This window comes from Prinia subflava, chromosome 4 (genome assembly GCF_021018805.1).
Source record: "Prinia subflava isolate CZ2003 ecotype Zambia chromosome 4, Cam_Psub_1.2, whole genome shotgun sequence".
Taxonomy (NCBI): domain Eukaryota; kingdom Metazoa; phylum Chordata; class Aves; order Passeriformes; family Cisticolidae; genus Prinia; species Prinia subflava.
Window position 1 is genome coordinate 38,942,798 of NC_086250.1, and position 23,944 is coordinate 38,966,741.

General features: G+C 36.5%; 1 protein-coding gene across 5 annotated transcripts in view; it reads right to left on the reverse strand.

Moving 5' to 3' along the window:
• FRS2 (fibroblast growth factor receptor substrate 2) overlaps window positions 1-23,944 on the reverse strand; it is a 50,133-nt gene that overhangs the window by 19,960 nt on the left and 6,229 nt on the right. For 2 of the 5 annotated variants that reach the window (XM_063396484.1, XM_063396486.1), the window contains 4 exons: window positions 18,036-18,107; window positions 16,789-16,879; window positions 14,062-16,101; window positions 13,199-13,373 (listed from right to left, as the gene is read on the reverse strand). The exons of 2 other annotated variants lie outside the window; for them this stretch is intronic. The gene's annotated coding sequence lies outside the window, so the exon portion shown is untranslated. The remainder of the gene's footprint in view (window positions 1-13,198; window positions 13,374-14,061; window positions 16,102-16,788; window positions 16,880-18,035; window positions 18,108-23,944) is intronic. One more of the 5 variants, XM_063396487.1, reaches the window with a different exon arrangement.

Here is a 23,944-nt window from a genome sequence, read left to right on the forward strand (position 1 = left end):
TCTCTAAGTTGCAGATACTTAGAAGGGTCTTAAAGAATGATCATAAAATGTTCCTTCTTACTATTCCCTTCCCTATTTACTATTGGCTGTCAGAATTTACCATTTACTGTCAGAAACAAGATACTGGACAAACTGAAACTTCAAGCGTGACCCAATAAAGCTAATTAACATACATGGATGCCATCAACTCAGCAAAAATTTGTGAGCGCTCTGCCATAAGAGACTAAAAAAGGAAATAATTAACAACTTAACTTGAAACTAAACTCTAGATTTCACAAAGGTACTGAAAGGTAAACTTAATGAACTGCTTGACATAGATGTAGTTTTGCATACTGCTGTGTACCTATTCCTCTGCAGGCTCAAGCTTTGGTTATGGGATGGTCCTACCCAATCTAGCTGGTATTATTAAACTGTGATTTTGGTCAGGTTAGATTTCTGCTGGTTTAGTGTACCAAACCAGCTAGCAGAAAGTCCAGCAAGTGCCAGAGCCAGATGGGGACAGAATCACAGCTTTAGTCATATCTACCCAGTTTTCAGAAAAATTAGCCACTTCACTAACTACTGGGATTGAAGTTTACCAAACTCCCTGCTAAAATTTTCAGAACAGGAGAATGGAAAGAGGGAAAGAGGGAGCAGAAAACCTGACCCATCCACTCTGGTGAAATCTTAGGAGGTAGTCATTAGGAAAACAATTAAAATAAAAATGTTCACAAGCAAGCTACCCTAATGCAGGTATGTTTGCACTGGTCTTTACCTTGGTATTTTTCTAGCACAGCTTTAAACTTTTTACATGATTTGGCTACCTAAAGCAGGCTAGCTTATTTCAGTTATCTAAGAATGATTCCTCAACAGTCTAAACAGAGTTTCATAATGGATTAAAGAAAGCAGGCAAACTTGCAGCACCTAACTTCTTTTAAATACAAAGCAATAACAAAATTCTCCAAACAGTTGCTTCCAATTACAAGTTGGCTATTTACTCAGTTTGGGACTTTCCTAAATTTTCCCAGATTGCAAAATATTTACCCGAACTTAAACATACAAGAAGAAGTAGACATTTCCACAGTCACAACCCTAAGTTATGTCTACAATGTCAAATTTAGTAGCTGTAATTTCCCATTCACAAAGCATCAGTGGTAGTTGTGTGCAGTCATGTAAGGAGGGGGAAAGGGATGGAGAGTAGTTTCTGCTTCTCCCTAACACGTTCATTACTGCATTGTAAGTTAAAAATCCCAGGTAAGACAAACCAGGACCAGTACTCATCTAAGCCTTGTTAATGGGAGTGAAAGGTAGGAACTGCCATAACTTCACTAAGATTTATTACTTGGCTTTGTGAAGCAAAACGTGGCTCTTTCCCTTCACAGATTAAGCAGGGCCAACAAGTTATGCTAATCTCTCAGAAGTTGAGGAACACAAGGCATCAGTGTAAACAAGAGTAGATACTTTAAAAAGAACAACACAGTCAAAAGCTTAAAGATATTCTAACATTTGCAATTCTGCAGTCTCCCCAGGCTGGGAATGATCTGAACAAGGTGTGCATTCCCCTGGTGCAAGAAAAGCCACACAGACATGCTGATATCATACTTCTCATTTGCTCATAGTCACCCCATGAAGGTCAGCTCATGGTTGCAAAGCAGATCTAAAAGCTGGCTTTTAGTTCTGCATGCTCTCGTTGCAGAATCAAACATTAACTTCAGAGATACTTTCTGAACACATAAATTCCTCTCACAAACTTCCTAATAATCAGGGAAGGGAAAAAACCATAAACCAACCCCAAACAATAGCACACCTCAGAAGAGGCAGAGAGAAGCAAGGGTACCTTGTCAACCCATCTTTTGCAGAGTCTTTTCAAATGAAAAAGTGGTCTTCCAAACCACTAGGTTGCCACAGTGCTAGGTCCTCTGTTATGTCTTTCCATTTACAGTGTAAGAAACAGAATCCAGATGTTGGTTGTCTAAACTGCATCTAAGCTAGACACTAGGAGTAAATATCACAAATAATGTGCTAGACAACTGAACACACTGAATGAGGCAAAACTAACTTGGATAACTTAATCCCAAAGTTCAAAATTCCTGGCCCTTAAGAATTTGTTTACATTTCTAGAGGGATTCAGAGAAGTATCCCCAATTTAGTATTATGATGACCATCAGTATACCTGTCCAGTACATCCTGCAGCCTCACAGGCAAATTGGAAATACTTGAAGAAAACACAGCCAAATCCCTACAGATACATTGTAACTAATTTTCTCATCCCAGTTTTTGAGCACTTGTTGATGGCAATGGTTTTTCTACAGCAGGCAATAACTTCGTCTGGAAAGTGTTACCTCAGAGATTAAATTGAAACTGAGATATAAATCTGAACATTTCAGGTTATATATAGAAAATTTCTAAGTAACTCATTACACCCTCCACTCATTAACCAGAGCAGTCATTACAGCAAAGCAGCTTTCAGCTTTCCACACAAAAAAACCCCTTTGTATGAAAGCAAACAAACAAATAAGAGAAACCGATTTACCATGTAAGAAAAATGTTATTTAGTAAGACAACGACTGTTTTATTGGCATGCTGATCATTTCAAAATATAGGTGAAGGATGCTGAATGGTACTGCAGTCAGCTCTTCAAATTTTGCTGGCAGCCAAAAACCCGCCCATTTCACAACTGGCTAATGCAACAGATTAAAAGGATAACCTCTGTACCTAATGTGATATATCCTAGGTCTTTAGAATCGTGATGTAATCCATGCTGGCAAATTCTACATGATTTAAGAATCCTGGTATCCTACTTGGACTTAAAACCACCCACACCTTGACCTTCTGTTTATTTTGGCTAGCATATCTTCACTGCCATGAAGCCAAGTTTTTCAACTGGAAAACAAAACGTTTCTGGTACACAGGACTCCCACATACCAGACCTCACACGCACGTAAAAGATAAAGCTAGTAATTACTGAGTGTGGCCTTAAAATCCAAGAGCCTTATTTCCCCAATGGTCAAAAAAGGAACTTCTTCACTTTATAATTACCAAAAGGAAAAAAAAAATCTGTACATCAGCGAAGACTGACTTGAATGTCTGGAGACACAACAGACGAAACAGGTGCCAAAGCTGGAGTGGTCTCCCATGGAAACACAGAGGTTTAATGGCATATGAGTGTTCAGGGAGAAACCCACGAGAAATATAGCAAAAGAAGCACAAAATGTTCTCCTTGCCTGCCCATTCCTGCCACCACCATTCAAATATACTTATCTTCTTTCCAGTTGTTCTGGAAGGCTCTTGCCTTGCACAGTCTGACAAACAACAACGTAACAACGATTCACACCCAAGATGCAATCAGGTTTTGGGAAGAAGGCGCTTTAATAGTAAAATAACTGAACCAAGGTCAGACACAGTCCTTGTCCTTCATCCACTTGGCAACAGTTACAAAGAAAATTAATATTGAAGGTGCCTCAGTACCTCAGAAGGATGAAAAAAGCAGTACTAACAAACCATAACAGAGTTAAAAACTACAGTGAAGAAGATCCAAGAAGAAACTAAACATGCTGAGAAAGAGTTTGGTGCCGCTGGCTGCAATTAGGGAAAACAAAGTACGAAGGGTTGAGGTGAAGTTGCAGAATCTAGTTTATAACTTTGCTTATGCTAACAGGTGGAGTTTTCCCTCAATATTTTTATTAAATGAGCATGTTGTCAGACTTATGATTAAAACACAGCAATAAATGTACACTCCTTTTCTCTCTTTAGCCCTTTCCAAAGGAAAAAAACAAAAACAAAACACCAAAACTGACAGAACCCAAGCTAAACTGTAAAAGCTTTCTGGCTCCAATGAAAACAAAATTATTGCAACCACACAACAGCTTGAGCAGACCAGCTTGCCATTTCAGTGCAGTGCCCTCAGAGCCCTCTTTGAACACACCTTGAGGAGGCTGATGCGGGATCACACCAGAACTCGCCCTCTCAGCAGCATTCCTTCGCCAGCACCTTCTGCTGCTGCCAACTGCTGGCTCCTCACACTCACAGGAGACTTTCTTTTTTTCTTACTTCTGCTTTTTAACACTCAGACCACCTCACAACTTGACTTGTTTTGCTGTATATGTTTCCATATATTTGGATTCAAATTAACAACTTTTCATTTCATACTTATTAGTGCCATATAAAAACAGCCAATATCATTTAATAAAACTAAAATGAAATAAACATAAGCAAAAGCAAACTTGGAGTCTTGTTGTTTGTTTAAATTCAGAACTAGTAACTGATCTTGAAGAGTCATTATGCAAAAATTTGAAATGGTATGCTACTATTAAATTAATTCTCTACAGTTCTCCTTAAAAGTGATCTTTTCAGCAAAACGCTCAAATTTAGGTGAGATAGTTAAACATTTGCAGGAACACTGTTCAACAGTAATTCCTTAAAAAAACACTCATTCTGACAGAGAAGCTCTTGTATTCACAATTACCGCAGAAATGAAGATTAAAGACCAGGTCAAGTAGCTGAGCTAAGATGAGCAGAGAGAGAACTGCAGCAGGCAGCAATGTTCTGCCAACACTAGATACTTCATGGTGTTCAAGACCAATTTATGTAACACCAATCCCACACCTCTCCACTTTGCTCTAGCATGACATTCTAAGAACTGCATTCCCTTATCCTGAGGTGTGGTACCCCCATACTTTGGCCTGTCCCGATGCAATATAAAGGGTAATCACACATTTCATTCAGGTACTAGGTTGGTACAATTGTTCTATTTAACAAGTGCACACAGACACACATACACATACAGCCTTAAACGGAGTTTCAAATTTTCACCTCAGTGCATTTTGAAAACTCTATGCCTTTAAGGAACATGAATCTTGAACAGGAGCATTAAAGCTATTTGCTTCACCATCCCCATTAATCCCTCTGGGGATGTGGGACATCGTTGCTTGTTCTACTCTTTAATCGCTCACAAAAAATGATCCTCTTACTCTAAACTTCCAGAGAAACAAAACTTATGTTTTACTTGGTATCATTTTTAAAACAACTTACACACACGCAAATATTTTTCAATTTCTTAGTAAAACAATTTCTCCAGATCCACAGCACCATATTGTTTTCTGTGAATGTCTGCCAGATTAACTGCATCCTTTCAAAAGAAACAGCAGAACATTAAACTCTAAACCATGACATTAGGTTAAACAAGCAAGAATTATAAATTATTTTGTTCTTGGAAAATCCAAATCTCTTTTAAAACATCCTCTAAGGAATAGCATATACTAAAAGCACCATTTTTACACAACAATAAAACAGCAGAAACGGGACTGTAGTTTTAAGAGCTGTGCTGTGGAAATGCTTCTTGGATATAGAATCAAGGAGTAAGGCAAGGAGATGGGAAAATATAGTGGAAGGCTACAATAATTAAGTAATTGGGCCAAGGAAGAAGAGAGAATCTAGCTTAATTCTTGAAAAGGAAGCTTGACTTGAAATTGTTTAAATAGTGAGTCAGTTCTCCAATATTTAACCACAAATGCCTTCTACAACTTGAGGCCTGCAGCTCTTGCCAAGTTTTCAAAGCCAGTAAAGTGCCAAATCCTGTAATTAAATAAATGGCATTGAGTTTATATTTTGTAATATTTTAATCATTCAAATATTTTTGTTCAAACATTTCAGGAAGGGTTAAGTTCTGCTTTTATGTTTTTGACATGTTTTACACACTATTTTCTAATACATTAATAGAAAAAACTCTGGAAAGCCTATGAGGTCTTTCTTACTGAAAAGTTAAGCAGCTTCAGTAAGAATTTACCAAAACTGAGACCATGCCGCTGTGTTTTATTAAAACAAATAAATAAACACAGTATTTATATCATTTCAGTATGCATTCTCAATATGTCCCCTTCTTCATCGGTCCACTGGATTCATTATCAGCAAGTTCTTAGCACTTAGATACAAGGAATCTGGCCTTACCTGAACACTGAGCTTTTATATATGGTTTTTATTTCTTGGAAAACTGGCAACCAAATCCTCCCAGGATCGCATTAAAGCTGTTAAAAAATAACTTGCCTTTTTTATTCACCATTTTCCACTCAGAACTCTTCCCATCACTTTTGAAAGGCTCACAGTTTTCTTAGTTCTGTTCACATATCTCCTCATGTGCTTCTTGCACATTTTTTTCTTCTCACTTTAAGGAGATATTCTAAAAATCATTTAAACTTAGCTACCCCATGGCCCCAAATCGTTACATAAAAGGAAAAGATTAACAACAGCTAGTTACACCTCTAAATCAAAACTATGCAGATTGGTCACTAAAGTCAAATCAAGTCTTAGGGTATGTTTTGTCACCGCTGAACTGTATCTGCCAAAAATCAGGTTTAAATTAAATTTATTTTCTTTGTATTCGCAGTGAAGAAGAGCATAAAAACAGTTTATGTGGCTGATTTGCTAAATCATAGTAACTTGGTTGCACAGATGCATAGATGGCTGTTTGTGCTTTGGGCTATACCAACTCATTGAAATTCTGATTGTTAGGATGTGCACAGCAGATTTAAGTAAAACCCAATTATAATCACATTTGTGCATCCAAGCAATTATTTTCTTCTTTTCATTGTTGAATCTCTTACAGTCAATTTTATGTAATTAAACTATGTCTTTGAGTACTTCTTTGTTAGTGATTCAACACCTTCCCCATTAGTCTAGATGATTCATGCCCCAAAAATTATTTTCCTATTTGAGGAAAACTAGTTTGATTGACCTGTACAATGGAGACCAAAGTTTCATTTAAAAAACAACCTTTATTCATAGTCCTCTACAATTACCACACTTAAAAAGGTCGACTTCCTTATATTATACTTCTATGTTTTTAAAAAGCTCCATTTAGGATCTTATAAAATGTGTCCTTCTTGATCACTGCTGAAACACTACAGAAGCATCTGTATTAGCCTAGTTCTCTCAATACAGAGCCCTACAAAGCTTTATTCTGTTGTGGATGATTTACATCACATTTGACAACTGCTGTTCAATGTTAAGATCAGGCACCATTTTGTTCTAACAAAGAATAAATGTACCTTTTTATAGAATCTATATTGTCTGTTTTGTGTAACTGTCCTTCTACTATTTTAAAAAGCTACAAAAGTAATATTAGGAGAACATGTATCAATAGAAATGTGGATGTCACTGTGTACATGTGCATGTCAAGATGTACACACCAGAACAAGGAGCAGGACAAAGATTAAAGCTTAGCTTGCCCTGATAAGGAAGAGCACTATTCCCACAGCAGTGCTCCCAGCAGCAAGGCCTGATCAGAACAGCCACCAGTGGAAGAGCCTGCAGTGGGAGACTTTTAGGATTAAACTGTTGACTTTGTGTGTCACATGACATTTAGAAGCACTGCTACATTCGACTACACAGAAAAATCACTGTCCTGTACTGAAATTATCTCCTATTGTCATAAGTGGCAGATATTTAAGGATAAAAGGCAAGCTTTCTTTTCATTTGCATAACATATGCATGTTTTCTAATCAATAACTATGATGCCAGAATGTGTGCACTACATGCTCTCACAAGGCAGTCATATCCAAGATTTGGATTCATAAGTACCTATGAAGACTAAATAAACAAGAGTGACACAATTCAGTTAAAAGAGAAACCCCTAAGTGAAAGGCCTGAAGAAGTGCCCTGAACTTTCACAGTGCAGGCACAGTAGCCTTAAGTTTCAGCCTCAGACAAACCTCACACTTCAACCATGGCCTTCTCTTCTCCTTGGCCATGGGGAATTCCAAGCACTGCCGAGTGTCAAATATCACCTGAAACACTGGAGCCCTCAAAGCCTCCATACAGATGTTTTGTTTCTCTACAACTGCATTCACACTGGCTGTATGTTTCTGTATTGTTTTGTGACTCAGTCTTTTGTGCTGCAGATTTCTGTAACTTCTAGATAATAAAAAAGAGGTTAATGTCGTTTAAAATACACTAAAACTCCAAACACTTTTGCATATGGAAAATAAACTGATTTGATTTATAGCTAGCATGAGCAAGCTTGCCCTTGCCCATCCATTTTCGTTAGCATCTGATGGCAATATTGAATGCCCATTTTCTCTCATTAAAGAATTAATTCTAGAAACTGCTGAGGACGCCAAAATTTTACTACCATTACTAACCATGACTACATCAAATCAGCACCCACGGCACTCTTTGAAAATGCTATCAATTACACAATAGGGTCTTGTCTTTACTTTGGACTGAAGTCTCCAAAATTTACCCTCCACAGCTACACAGTTTGTGGTTTTTTCTGATGAATTTCTACAGTGGAAAACATATACATTTGAAGCCAGGGGGGCCAGCATGTGTAGAGTACACTGCATTAATTCTTTATATTTATATGGTACTCTCTTTCACAAATCACTACTCAAATCGATCACACTCTCATTACTGTAAGCCAGCTGTGCTATTGAATGGATAGTGAAGCAGTACCACTTGGCAGAGCACATTAGCTTATAAGGTCCAAACAATAGCTCTACTGTTAATTTTTTATTATTAAACTTCAAAAAGACCTTGCAAACAAAAAAACCAAAACAAATGGAATACTGATGCTCTGAAAACCCTGCAGACTTCCATGTGAGTTGTTGATTCTGAGGTAGTATGGGCTAAAGCAGATGAGTTGTCTCCTTTATTCATAAGTTAGCCACCATCTCCTAAACCAGCAATCCTCAAATGGAAGCTTGCAATCTCAAGGTTCATTTCATCTTCCCATCCCTCCTGTTCTCCACTGCAGCTTAAGCAGCTCTTCGCAGGAGCCAGTGGAGAATCGCAAGGGGATAAACCGACTTATGTTCCTCCTCCAGCTAATACATCTCTATCTAAATGTATGTAAAACTGAGACATAAAATAGAGAATAATAATAAAACCCCATACCCACCTGAATTCAAGCTGTCTCAGGTTTCCTTTCTAGAAATACATTTTCAGTTACCCATCACTTCCAAACATCAGCAGGTCACTCATAATTCGTAATTGCTCTGGGTTAAAAATAATCATTGTTTTCCTTGCTCAGCTATTTTTTAACCTGGACCAGCTTCCTGATCAGGTTCACCACATGAACACTCAAACACAAGTCAGGGGCTGGCCCTGTTTACACCAACAGCACCACAATAAGAAATGCTCTTTGAAACCATGCATACAGATACATCTTTGTAGTTACTTATTCCATGTTCCAGTTAAGTAATCAGTCACATCTTACTGTCAATGAAAAGTCACAGAAAACCTGAAAGAATGGACAGAATAAAGAAGAATTCAGATTTCGGCAAGTTCTTTTTAACAGAATAATTAAAAGAAAGTTATGGTTCTGACCAACCTACAGGACTTGGAACTTAATTTTAAAGCAGTTCTAACAAGCAAAATGGATACCACTCCAATACAACAATTATCTAAAAGAGGACAGATAAGTTTAATTAGATAGTTCATTCAGCCAATTTGCTGCTTCAGAGTATAAGAAGTCTGCCCCAAAAGGACACAAAACCCAGTCATTTGCAGATGCTGAAAGTACAGCCCTTTGTGGGTAAAAACTCTGCAGTCTCTAGCAAACCAGCACCACTTGTTTAAAAACATGAAATGTAATATGACTTGGCACAAATCCCATTTAAATAACAAGCCCATAAAGCTTGCTGGCACTTACTTAGAAAAGAGTGGAAAGAAAACAAAATCTATTCTAATTTGCTCAATTCTAAGAACTAGATTTGTATTTTAAACATAGTAAAAAAGGGAAAAAAGTTTACACACCACGATGAGATAACTTGATAGAATGCTTGAAAATGAAAAAACCTTTTAAACCCATTAATTATAAAAACTACCAAATAATTAAACACAGAATAAATACATGGTAATTAATGTCTGCAATAAGATGACAAGAAAACTGGTGGAGCTTTGATGTCTTGAAGAGCTCCAAGATCAAGGTTAAAAAACTTTCTGGAATACATAATTAGGTAGAAAGTTAACAGCTTGCAATAAATAGGTGAGATGTATTGTCTTATCGGAACACCAAGGAGTCAAGATAGGTTCACGCATGCTGGTCTTAAGCAACTTACAATAAAGAATAAACACTGGCATTAAAAAATCAAACCAAACAAGAAAAAAAGTCCCCTTCTCCAATATTTAGCAATTTTCAAAAGCAGTTTCAGAATAAAAACTACATTTGAACTTAGTGCTGAAACATATTCCTGGCAGGAATTAAATTCTAGCATAACACCGTGTGACATACTAGACTGACATAAATCACAGAAGTGATTATTGAGGATCTTAAAAAAATGGAACCATGGAAATAAAACCAATAAACACCAATACTTTGAAAGCATGTGGATGTTTGGATAGAAAAATGACAATGTTTGTTACGTAGCAAAGATACAAAGTCTGAAGTGTAAACTTTAAGGTTTTACCAATTAATATAATTGGTACTTTTGATCTTTTATAATAACTTTCACCTATTCACTAAATGAGAATATATCACTGGACTCTCTAAGAGGAGGCTTTCCAGCAGCAAACAGTTCAGGCAGCTATTTGATACGGCATCTGATTCATAAAACATGATTACTGAACATAGTGTTTGTTGCTTTTCTGTCTCAGTTGCTTTTTCTGGTCTTTTCTATGGCATTTCACCTCCACATACACCTCTCCTGGCAAACACCCTGAAAATAACAATTGACCCTTTTGTACCAACTTAGGAGGGTTTAGTAAATCAGTAGGGTGATCAGTAATAATCACCACGCTGCCAGTTATTCCAGTGGAGAAAGCTTCAGACGGAGCCAAGTGGCAGGACCAGAGGCAACTAAGGCCAGGACCTTCTGTTTCCAGGACACTGGAAAGAATCTCTGTACAGCTCACTGATTATCTTTCCTATGTTGTTGAGAAGTTTTCTTTCTGTTACAGTCCTCACCTCGATTCCTTGCACCCTCTCCCCTCACGACACCTCATCTCAGTTACCTGGCTCCGTGTCCATTTTCTTTTTTCAGCACATGCCTAGCTCGTATCCAGGAATTTCTACCACCATTACTGTCAATCTACAATCACTTACATGCTGTAGTTTTCTTGTTCTGCATGCCTATCTTAGCCTTTTAGACTGTACTCTAAAAAACAGTTGGTAATACCTGCCCTAATATACTGCAGCTATCACAGGAGCTGTGATTGCAGCTGATCATTACACACAGTGTAACAGACACAAAAACTCTCAAGTCCAGTGTCCTGGGTTGGAAAATGTAACCAAAAGTGTGTATTCTATTTTCATCTGTTGAAGTCGGTTGGGAGATATTGTTCCTTACCTCTTGCAACTCTAGAGGGGGAAAGAGGGCAGATGCCCTCTGTTAATGGATGCCTGGTAACACCAGATAAGGCAGTGTCTTATCTCTTCCTCCACCCATCCTCCTCCGAGGGACATCACCTGTGAATGGGCCATTTAAGGCCTCTCTCATGACTGATAACATTCACCTCATTCCACCTCAACATTCACCTCAACACCTCATTCCATTGGGAGATGCTCCACCCAGTGGGAGGAGCCAAAGCCTTTCCACCAGGATAAAACCAGCAATCCCAAACACCAAGGGAGCCTGTTTCCACTGGATTCCCAGAGGAAGACTGGACCCTTTCTTGAGGATCCTCTCTACTTCAATGGAGCCACATCTGTCACTCTGGGAGGACTTACTTCAGGCTGCTTCCAACACCCTGACCAACAGGGTGTCAGGTTTGCATTCTGACTCTGTCAGTGCTCCTTCGTACTATCGCATTTCTCTTATCTGATTTTATTTTATTTTTACCTTTCTTATTGCTTGTTCTCTCTCTATTAAATTGTATTTCTGACTTTGAGTCTCACTGGTTTTGCTTTCAAACCAGTACATCCAGTCACAGTTCCTTGGCAGGAACACCTCTACCAGTCTAAAGTGGCATCCCCGTTTTATGGAACAGCTATCTAGCTTTTGTCTGTTCCTGTGCAATGACAATATTCTCTATCCAAGAACTGGAAATAAGCAGATTCATTTCAATTATGTTAAAACATTGTTATGCTTGTAAGTGCCTTGCACTTCATCCCTAATTTGCATACAAGTTATGGGGAGGTTTCATGTGCAACTTACATTCTACATTCATTCTACACCTTCATTCTCACTTACAGAGGTATTACCTGATATTGTACTACTTATAACCCTTCTAACCCTAACTGTAAAGGCAAATACATATTTGATGGGTAGAGGCTTTTAAAAGGGGAAGCATACCATTTGTCAGTAAACTTGGCTTAAACAAAGCTTCCTAAGAAACTACAGCTATACCTTATTTACAGTCAGCACAGTGCTGACAAATCCACTTTTTTATTTTTATGTTTAAAAACTTTCTCTGCAATAGTTCAAGAGACAAAGGAAGAAAACATAATAGTGGAAGACCTTAAAATAAAGACATTCTCAAGACATGTTGTGCTAATTAGTTTACTTTTCCCATAGAAAGTCTGTTCTTAGAGATAATACAACTAGCAAGCCCAAAGGTCCATATTTAGGAGACTCAATCATATCCTAAATATTAAATTTTTTAAATATTACATATTAATAAAGTATTTAAAATATTTCCTGTAGCCGTTTTTAGAGTTTAGGTCATACATACTAAGGTAAAAGAGGGACCCTGTCACCAAGTCTCACAATATGAAGGCTGTATAAAAGAAAATCTATGTGGCAAAGAGAAAAGGTGAGTGAAGAAAACATGTACCCATCAAACATTTCAAAAAACTTACTGAATGGCAAAAAAAGTTGAGCACTAATCAGTATGGATTATACTGTAAATAACCAGTGATAACTTTAATGAATAAACAGTCTTTAGGATTACTTATTTCTACCAAATGCACAAAAATTATCTCATCAATCTGCCCAAGTGGTCCAACAAACTTGCAATTTTGGATATAGGTGTGTTTTGGAAACACACTGGCAAGTATACTTGACTGGTTCAAAAAACTTTGGTGATTACTTGTACTGAAATATTCATTAATTACCTATTCCCAAAATACACAGAATTATTCCAATTAGAAAAAAGTTCAGTCTTTACCCAAACTACACAATAAACGAGCAGAAGGGCCTGTTCATTTGTACTCATCAGCATGTTGGTACAGATGCAGAGTCCCTGAACATGCAGTTTCTCTTTTCCAAAGTTTACTACACAGCAGAACCTCCAGTTACTCAGTGTCACTGATTTTAAGCAGGGCAGATTTTACATGTGGTCTCACCATACATAAATCCAGTATTTGCTCTCCTAACTCTGAAATTGCTTGTTGGTCTTCATAAAAAGCAATAGCCTCTTTGAGCTTTCTATAAACTTCAAGGCACCAACTGCCTGCCTGTGCCTCCATCTTGCCACTGCTGTTTATCTTGCTGCCTGTGCCAGATAGAAAATTCTTCTACCTGTAAAAATCAACATGTACCAGATTTGTGAGAACTCAGAGAAAGATTATCATTTCACACTGAGTTAATAGAGAGTCCCCTCAAACCACCACTTAAAAAAACCAAACAAATTATCAATAGCACAGCCATGTATCTCACATTCTGCATTTTCCCATAAAAATTTACATATATACACAATATAAACCATTAAAGGATGTCATTAAAATTTAAACGCATTTTTCAAGTCATCCCTTAAATCTATTCTTTAAAGTATTTTCCAAGTCATTCCTTAAAAGCCACATCTTCAATAACCAGAAACTGATGCTTCCAAATTCAAAATACTGAAGTGGTCTTACTTATTTAGTCTATCCAGAAAAAGACAGGAGTACTAATAGCAAAGCCAGATGTTATTAATAACATCTAATTAACACCACAAGGTTCCTACTGATTCACTGCAACCCCAGAAACCTGGGGTTTCTCATGTTTTCATGCAACCAGGATAGATAGGATATTTCTGGGAAGAACAGAGAAAATAAGAGAACAGCTGTGTCTAATAACTCCCCTCTCAGTCAGTAAAGCTACAAGTTAATATGAAAAAAAATTAAGTTTCTTGTAATAATCTTTCAGTCATTCTGAATTCAAAAGTGAGAAGAAATCCCAAATAATTTTGCATTTTGATATATTCTGCACATCCAAGAACAACACTAACCTAGGCAGAATGTATCCAAAAGTTCAATTATTTTGCAGGTAGCAACAAATATTTAACCTGAAAAGGAAATACAAAGGTTAAAGGAAAACATGTGCTTTTTCCACTCTTATAAGCTCATGTTAATAGGGGCTGTGTTTTATGTCAAAGATTTGAACATTACAGCCAGACAGCTTTCAAACAGCTGAAACTGTGAAAGTTCTTTTGACCTTAAACTCAAGATTAAAGCTAAACTTTTAAAAGTTTTGAGCTTCTTTTAAATATTCTCTTTCATAATTACAAAAAAAAAAAAAAAACCACACATGACATTAAATATTTCCCAGAAGCCATATTTAAGTACATGTGATACAGGAATTAATGGGAGGTAAGAAGAAGGACATAAAAAAATTCCATAAACAAAAGAAATTCAGTGGTATTCTACTCAATATAATTTTCATTATAAGAAGTACTTTAACCACAGTGTTTGCAATTTTAGTTACATAAAGGGTGTAACTTAAGATGATTGTACAACTTAAAAAAAGGAAAAAAAAAGCCACAACAGTGAATATTGGTAACCAAACAGCTGAGTAACACTATCTAAAGATTAAGTTGGGCTGCTCCATAAATTTTTACACTACCAACCTCTGCTTGCTTGCCTGAAAAAACCCCTAATTTCTTACCACTGTTGTGAAATCACAGGGAAGTCCAAATGACTCAATACTAATATTTACATACCTATGTCCTACTCCACTTGTTCTTCTTTATATGTTGACACTGAAGCCCAAAAATGCCAAAAATAATTATTTCTAAGATTTATAATTTTCTCTACTGCAATTATGTCTACTAGAAATGACATAATAAGAGGTAATAAAAAACCCCGTCTCTTTCAAACTCAAGCCTACATTTCTGAGGTAATACAAAGTCAGTTTATAACAAGGGTGTATCATTTCCTTATATATAGAAAATAGTTGTATTGTTTATCAAGCAGTGTGAAGCTTTCCTTTTGTAAATTAAGGAGTCATTGTGAGGTGGGATATTTTAAATTAAGTGCTTTCCTTTCTCAGAATGCTATTTTGTGTTCCCCTCAGCTGATCTAAAGGTGAAGCAGCTGAAAGACATGATCTTTCCTGCTCTGGAAATTTATTTCTAATACTCTAATTAGCCAGACAAGCTTCAATCCCAACTACTGCACTGGTCTTGCAGAACAAATGACCACACTGTGACCAGTGCCAACAAACGGAAGGCTGGCCCATGATGCCTAAGGAGGAATCACAGCAGGTCACACTTCAACCATCTTAAAGTCGTCATGAATATAAAGTTTCGTTATAATCTAAGGTGATACTACCGGAATTTGCTAAAATAAATTAACCTGTGTGTCACTTCTACAGAACCCTATAGAAAATCTAAGGGACACGAAACCAATCTGCAGCCTCTGAAACTACTTTCTTTTAACATACTTTATTACACTACATTAGCAAAGCTAAGTTCACATAAAGGCAAAGCTATGTGCAAAGCGTAAATCTGTTTAAAAGCTGGGAAGAGTTTTACACATACAAAGTACAGTATTTCAGTTGTAACACCAAAAATTGTATTGATAAGACTTATTAAATCTAGACTTACACACACAGCTTCTTGGTACTCTACAATTTCTAACAGTGCTAACTTCAATTTCTAACTTCCATTTACACTGCAGTGTGTCAAAAATTCTGCACAAATGCAGCTTAAAAAATTCCTAAATATTTAAGAACAGGATTAGTGAATTTAGCAAGCACAGATTTTGTTTTCTTACAGAAGTGCATTTAATTTTGCATTTTGTTTAAGAACACAAAACATCATTTAAGTGTTCAAGTTAAGATTAAGCTCCTGACAGTTAAGCTGTTCCAGCTGACTGATGGTAGTCATTCCCATCACTTCTCAAGAAGTCAACTACAGATAATCAAGTTTTAAACTGTACTTTACATAAACACTCAGCATGAAACCTTTGGAAGTTTGTCATTTGCTAAACCGGATCACTAAAGTATTCAGCAAGCATAGCTACAAACTGGAAGATTTTTGTCCTCCCGTCTGCAAAAGACAAATAGGAGAAAAATTAATTCAGAGCAAGAACATAAACTTCAAGCCTTCACATTTAACAACTGATTTCTAATGACACTGCAAGATAAATTATTTGCTTTCACCCTACACTTACTACTGTCCTAGTTTACTGAATATCAATTTAAAAACTTATTATACTACTTAAGCTTTTAAGTTAAAAGGATATCTTTGAAATGATAACTACATATTGTCTGAAAATATTTTGGCACTGGCACAGGATCTGCAAAGAAAAGCCCAAGCTTTAACTTAATTATGCTTTTACAAGAACTGTGGTTTGAGAAAATACAACAACTTTGTAATCATAATAATCACTAAGAGTAATTGCCTTTGGCAGTGATGTCCCAAAGCAAGTTTGGATATCCAAGATAAACCATGATTCCTATTCTTTCTCTCTGTACTTTTCAGTTAATATAAAAATTCAAAAGCAAACAAAAATGGTGCATCTAACACTGTACAAGCAAACAAAACACAAGTTTCTGTCAGAGCAACATATTATCATTAATAAATGATGAAATCAGTCAACAAGCGTATGTTACAGAAACTGCAACCCAACAATAAAATCTGCAAAAGTTACATTATTCTCTAAAATAGAAAGGAACTGATGGAAGTTTAGATGCAGTTGCAGAAGCAGTGTGAAATAATCATTATGCTACTTACAGTGTACTTTAATCCCAGATACACTATCCACTTGCAACCCCTTTGCATCTACTGGAAGATATCCAAAAGCACAGAAGCCCCTTATTCCTGCCTAAAAATATTACAGATATTTTGAAAGTAATTTAGAACTAGGAAACACGATAACTGGCTAATGTTAAGACAGTAAAACACCATAATTCAAATTCTACATGAAATAGGCAAGACTAGGATAAATTAAGCAAGCACACAAATTTTCCAAAATCAAACTTCTTCCTAACTGATTCCAAGTCCCCTTCTTTATCAGTTCCCATACAATTCCCTGTGCCTTACCTTATCTTGCCTGGCTCCTACAACTTCTGTTTTAACCCACCAACCTTTAGGCTGCTCACCTATGTGAAACACTGCAAGTTTTCACAACTCCAGTTCTACATCTGAATTGGATGAATTCTCTCTAATAGCTGATCATTAAAAGAAGCAAATTATTACTGCGTTTGTAAACATATGTGCTCTGATACTACTGTACAACTCCAAGTAAATTACTTGACTCTGAACATTTTCAGTATTAGTAAATTAACATCCCTTCACTCCTTCATAAATTCCAACCCATCTATGTTGACTATCTGAATATGCAGCTCAGTTTCTGTACATTACCTCCTAAACTACAGCAGAAAACTGAGAACAACAGTTTTCAGAGAACAACAGAGAAAACTGTTCGGTTTAGTTGGAAGTCAATAAATACTGTTTAACAAGGAGGACTTTTCATTTACATTATTTCAGTCATCCTATCCTGTAACATCTCAAGTGAGAGAAAAGCAAAGTGTAGTGCAGAAGGGAAAAGAGGCAGTTAGAAAACCTTTAAATAATACATGATAGAACCACAACAAAATTATATTCATACAGTGCTTCTGCTGTGCTAGCTAGTAAAAGCCTGTAGTATGATGCAAGGAGGGCTGCTGTCAAATTCTGACACCTGCCTGGTGCTGCAGGCTGATATAAATTCTCCTACTGCAGCAGTGATTTTTGCAGGCAGCCCTGTTACACCTTCAAACAGGACCACGAACATGTTAACTTTGCCCTTTCTAACAGCCCCACAGCAGCATGAATCAATTAACCTCAGTGGTGTAATTTTTCTGTTATTCAACCGAAATTGCATTAATTCTTGACTGCTGAGGCAATATATTTTGTCTATTATATGCACTGAACTACGACCAAACTGGATAGAACAAATTTGTATGGGTATGTTAATTTTAGTCATTTTTGTAACTTACTATGTATTGAAGCAAGAGCTGAGTTCTTTAACCTCTAGCACATCTAGGCTTCCTTGATGGTCATCAGATAGCCTAGGGAACAAGAAGCAATCATAGGATTCTAAGTACTCAGTCTGCTACTTGTGTGGTGCTCTACATGACTCATTTGAGAGTTTCCCTAGGGAATCTTTTAAAGTGGACATTTTTCAGAAGTCTCATTACATTTTTAAGTATTTAAAATCTCTGCCAAGTCACTGCTATAGACTTATGCCATCAGTTGTGAAATATGACCTTAGCTGAAGCATATCTAGTAGCTTTGTTAGTTAAAAAAGTACTAAAATAGATTTATAAATAACGCTTAAAATCCATATGAAAAGCTGCAAGCACCACAAAACCACTAGCACAGTTCATTACATTAGGCACAGGCCTAATGTGTGCCTCTGAATGCACACACTTCATAGAGAAGCATTTACGATTTTCTTGGAAATAAAAGGAAGTTCTGGGAAATAGCAACCACCATCACCAAGAAGCCAGCTGAGAAATTTACTGTACTCACTAGGTGCCAGCCCCCCACCAAAATCCCCACCTGATTTAGGAGACAAACACTGAGCCAGTCACGAATCAGCTGCTAAACTGCTGCAGTTTACACCATGGCCTCTTAAAGCAAGCAAACAAAAACATACCATTAGGCCATACTGTAAACTCATTTACAAACAGTTTAGTCAGGCATGTGCAAGAGAATTGCAAAACAAACTACAGAAAAAAGTGCAGTACCTGCCCCAAGACATGCTTTTCTGACTTTTCTGACTTAAAAAACCCAAACCTACTGATATCCAGTTTAACTGTAAACACTTCACCCAAGTGTACAGCTGCTGGGCAGTACTGTGCAATTCAAATAAAGTAAAAATAAAGCTAGAGAAAGGGGGAATGATCTACTCACTGTGCATCTGCACCAGCACAAAACTTTCAATCCTTGGAAATAAAGTGTTTCTATTAAAAAAAAAAAGCCCCTGGTCCCAAATTATACTATATTAGCAAAGAACAAAGAAAATCCAGCTTCTAGACTTCAGAGATTTTTGCCAAATTTCCATTTCACAATGGTTTTACTTTCACCACTAACACAAGAGTAATATATTCACAAATACAGATTTGAAGCCCAAAAAAAGTTCAAGTAAAGTCTGGTTTTAGGATTAGCCTATAAGCAGCCTGGCAAACAGCTTTTGACATACAAAATTTAACACCAAACATTTTTGGTTACAATTTTTGGTAACTATTTTAGTTGCATTTTATTCACAACTCTAGACTTATATTTCGAAGACTACATTGCTTATTCTTTCTAGTTTTACATTTTTTTTATACCTGTTGCCATGCAGTTACAAAATTTTCTACTACTATCCACTTTGAAACAGTTCATTCACACTGAAAGGTAATCAATGATGTGACTTAACTGAAATACTCTGGTATTGGAATTAATTAATTAATTAATTAATAGAAAGCCTTTGCAATGAACATAAACCAAGATCTCTCACAAATCACTGTCAGACCACAATATTTACGGTTTGAAGTACTACGTAAAAAACCCACTTCTACTGTTCACCAATTCTAGACTTCATTATTCCATCATCAGAAGTAATCTTCTGTGATACTTCCTTGTTTGGTTTGAAGTCAAGATTATAGAAGGTACATTTCCCTGGTACAAGCACACTCAAGAAATGATGTTTCATACAGAATAAACCTAAAGTGTAACTACTTTAAAAGCTCACTAATACAGTCTGATAGGACACTACTGACAACAATCCAGTGCACCCTCCTTAATGCACTGCACACTTTAGAAGTCAGCACCAATGAAATAGTCCCACTGCATCCAGTCATCAATGCAAGAGCAGTCTGATGTCACATGACAACTGATTCTAGCTCTATTTATCAGCATCAAGTATCTCCTGGTAGTCAACATTTAATCATTTATTTAGAGCCTTCCCCAGAGTGCACCATGTATCATTAACTGCTTTAGTCTGTCCTCAAGGCCTCAGCTGAACACATTTCTTCTCTTCAGATGTCATCCTACAACTTCAAAAACAGCATCCTTCCTATGGAGAGCTTATAACCAGTAATGGTCAACTGATATGGTAATGGCCCAATCAAATCTTCAGAGAGCTAGTTTTAATTTTATACTACTGACAATGTTAAAGTGCTTTGCACTTTGATATGAAACTATTTTAAACCATACAATTTACAATTAGTAAATTACAGCCATTTAGCAATTAGAATTTTATGTTACAGCTGACATAAGAAATACAAACTCTTCAACAGAAGTAAATTTAAATTTAGCAGACATACATGAAGTTGTGCTCTAGTGAATAGGGACTTAACAGAATAATGAACTCTAAAGCAGAAAGAAATAAATATTTCTTAAGCAAATGTACGGACACTTAAGAACAAAAAAAATCATTATAAAAGAAAACACATTTGTGAAGGTCAAATGATCAGCATTTCTCTGTAGGCAGAGAAAATCCAAGACAAATAACTTGAACTTAGATTTTGAAGAGCACTTTGTTGCACTTTACTAGTAGAAATATTTCAAGACCCTAAGTAGCCTAAAGTATCTTAAAATACGAGTCATAATGTACACTTAAACCCAAAGAGTACTACAGAAACTAGAAGCTTATCTAAGTTTCTGGTATATGTTGTACCTCTGAGACAAAACACACACTGCTCTAGAACTAAAGAGCCATAGGACAAGCTGGAAATGCTCTCCCAACCTCTGTTATCAGAAAAAGTTCTGGAACTTAGCGAGGGAGAATATAAGTACTGCACAAGAAGGGTTCACATCTCTACTGAAAAAAAATGGAGGAGGAAAGAAAATGTAAAAAAATAAAATAGTCTGTCTGAGGTCTGTGTAGCACCTTGCCTTTTTCATTTCCTCTGTACATTCTTTTCTAGTCCAGCAAATTTTAGGAATGGAGTAGCAGGACTGACCAATTGGCATATATTACTCAGAATTTCTCTAACTATAGGGACAACAATATTGTTAATATAATACTAAAGTACCACAAAGTTCAAGCTTAGAGATCAATTTATTGGACTGGATTTAATATTAGCTTATTCATTACTTTTCAAGATCTAAAAGGTCTTAACTAAATCCCTTTTAATAACATAGATTAAAATAATGGCATCCTTTCTAGCAAAATTGCAAGCACAGTGGAACTCTTTCAATTAACTGAATACCATCACCTAAAACTTGTACAGCAAATGAAGAAAGAGATAGCTATCAGAGAGATAAGAAGGCAAGCATTCACATTCATACTGAGAGATCTAAATATTTGCCAAGTAAATGCTTTTTGTGGGCCAAAAGTAGTGGACAATTATTTAAGAATTTAAGACTAGTCCAGTCTAGATGTACAAATACTGTACAGTCTGACAGTAAACCTCCAGCTTACTTTAGAGTTAACACTGGTTTCTAAAAGAATTAACTCTCCATCACTGTCCTAGTCCTTTTACATTTATGGCAGTACAAATTGATGAGCAACACACACTGCAGTCTCAATTTCAAGCTATGAAAGTCTACTCAGCAGATTTGAAGAGAAGAAAACATAAGGCAGCTGGCATGACACAGAAGAGATTCATAACGATTTAACTATACTAACCTAAAACATTTCTAAGACACATACAGCAAGCTATACATTATAATTTATTATTTTATCTATTAGAACTAGTTTACCTTTTCATGATATTACCAGCCAAAAAACCTCAAATTACAAGTAGCCACAGCAGTTTACCTTTCTCAAAATAACTCCCCCACAAAAAAATCACAAACAAAATGCAAAACACAAGCCACAGAAACCTTGTGACCAAAGCTTCATGAAACATGAAAAAAATATTTAAGAGTGACTTGGCTTTCTTTAATAACAACAACAAAAAGAAGTATTACCTCTGTTAATATCAGCATTAGTTCTGCAATAAGTATATGACATAGCATTTAATACTACTTTGATCACCAGTTTCATTCAATTCTTGTATTATTTCAGTTAAAACTGCAGATTACATCTGCCTCACCAAAGAAACCTGACAAGTGCAGAAAACAATATTTACTAACTGAAATCATATATGATACTAAATGTCCACAAAATACAACACCGTATCACACAACAGATTTTTTTACCACTGGTGCACTCCAAAGTAAAATCACTGGACAAATAAATCAGATTTAAAAGACACACAGCAATATACATTTCCAAACATGTATCCCTGTCCGCTTACATAGTTTAAAACATTACTTATCTGTATAAGCAAAGAGGCAACAGGATACTCTAATACCCAAGAATAATGGTCAGAGGTGCAGTCATTTTCTCTTGTAATAGTTTTAACATACATAACATCTCAGAAGTTTTGTAAATCAAAGTATATGACATGAAACATAAGTAAAGACATGGGCCTGGGAGGTGGAGGGGAGGAAAAAAAAAGACAGATTCAAGTGCCAAAAGTACCAAGGAAAAGGGCTATGATGCAGAAATACAAGACAAGGGTCTTTGAATCCAAAGACAATAAGCAAGCTTTAGCTTGATGAGGAAAGTAGCAGTCAGACTACTGAGAAATCGTAGCAGCTGTATTTTGAACAGATTGCAGAGATAGAAATACCAGCAGAGGGAGAAGGTACTTGAAGTACTCCAGATGGCAGATACAGAAACTTCATTTGCAAAGACAGAAAAAGAAAATGTGGTCTTGAAAACGTTATTTGGACAAGGAAGGAGTGTATGAATAAAACATGACTGTGGACTCAAGGAGAAGAAAAAGAAAGGGCTATTCCCAAACAAGTGCCCTCCCTGGGTGAGGGAGGATTATTACACTGTCAGCAGCATTGCAAATGGCAGGCAAATGAGTTAAGTTTGAGAGGGAAGAGGTCTGAAACATTCCAAATGTTTATGACGATGAAAAACACTTAAAAGAAATGCAGGACTGAATGAAGACACACAAAGAGCCATGAAACTCTACATAGTTTACAGCAATCTAAATATAGGAGATGCAGAGATTTCTATGAACGTTGCACACTTTAGGACTAGTGGGAAGAGGGTCCAGAAGTGGGAAGACGCTTGCGGCAAGCAGCACCGCAAATGCAGGAGAGGATCAAGGCTGGGATAGCCAGGCAAGTTTCCCTACATCATACATCCTCTCATTCCCATGAACCTAAAGCAGCTTGGTTATGCATTTTATAAAAAGCCCAACTACACCTTGAAAATGTAAATAATTTTTAATTGTATTATTGTACCACCTGACAGATGCACAACAGCAACTACTTTCAATTACAATTTTTGTGGTGATTTAAAAGCAAGACCATATTTTATTTAAATTAAAATTGTGTTCAATCAGTGTGAAGTTAGTGAAAAATGCAGACAGCTAGAAAAAAAACATAGTCTAATACTCTCTACTTGTAATAGTTGCCTGAAAAGGCTAAACTTGTGGAGTGACATCAAGGGGGAAAAAAAGTCCCCTTGTGTTTCAGTAAGACTTTTTTAAAAGAAAAATAACAACAACTATGCTTTAAAGGAGTAATTCAAAGAGATTAAAAAAAAAAAAAAGAACAAACCCTACAACAAATGCTGAAATGCCAGAAGAATCTTAACATACTTCCCTGAAGAAGTAGCCCTCCCTGTGTTTGCTTGGTATCTTAATTTGCCTTTGGTTTCAAAACCCTAGGCTTGCCAAGAGCTATTCCTTTCAAAACCTCAGGAATTCCATTACTAGTTTTAAGCTAAATTAAAGGAAAATAGAAGCATTCAATGCATGGCAAAAGTATGCACAAAGTGTTTGTTGATACTCATAAATAGACTGAAAAATTTAGCCGTGTCTGAAGGATAACTGCTGCACAGTCAACTCAGTTTTGCTCTGCCATGCTGCTAAGCAAAAAGCTACTACTGTCAGTTCAGACAAGCTCA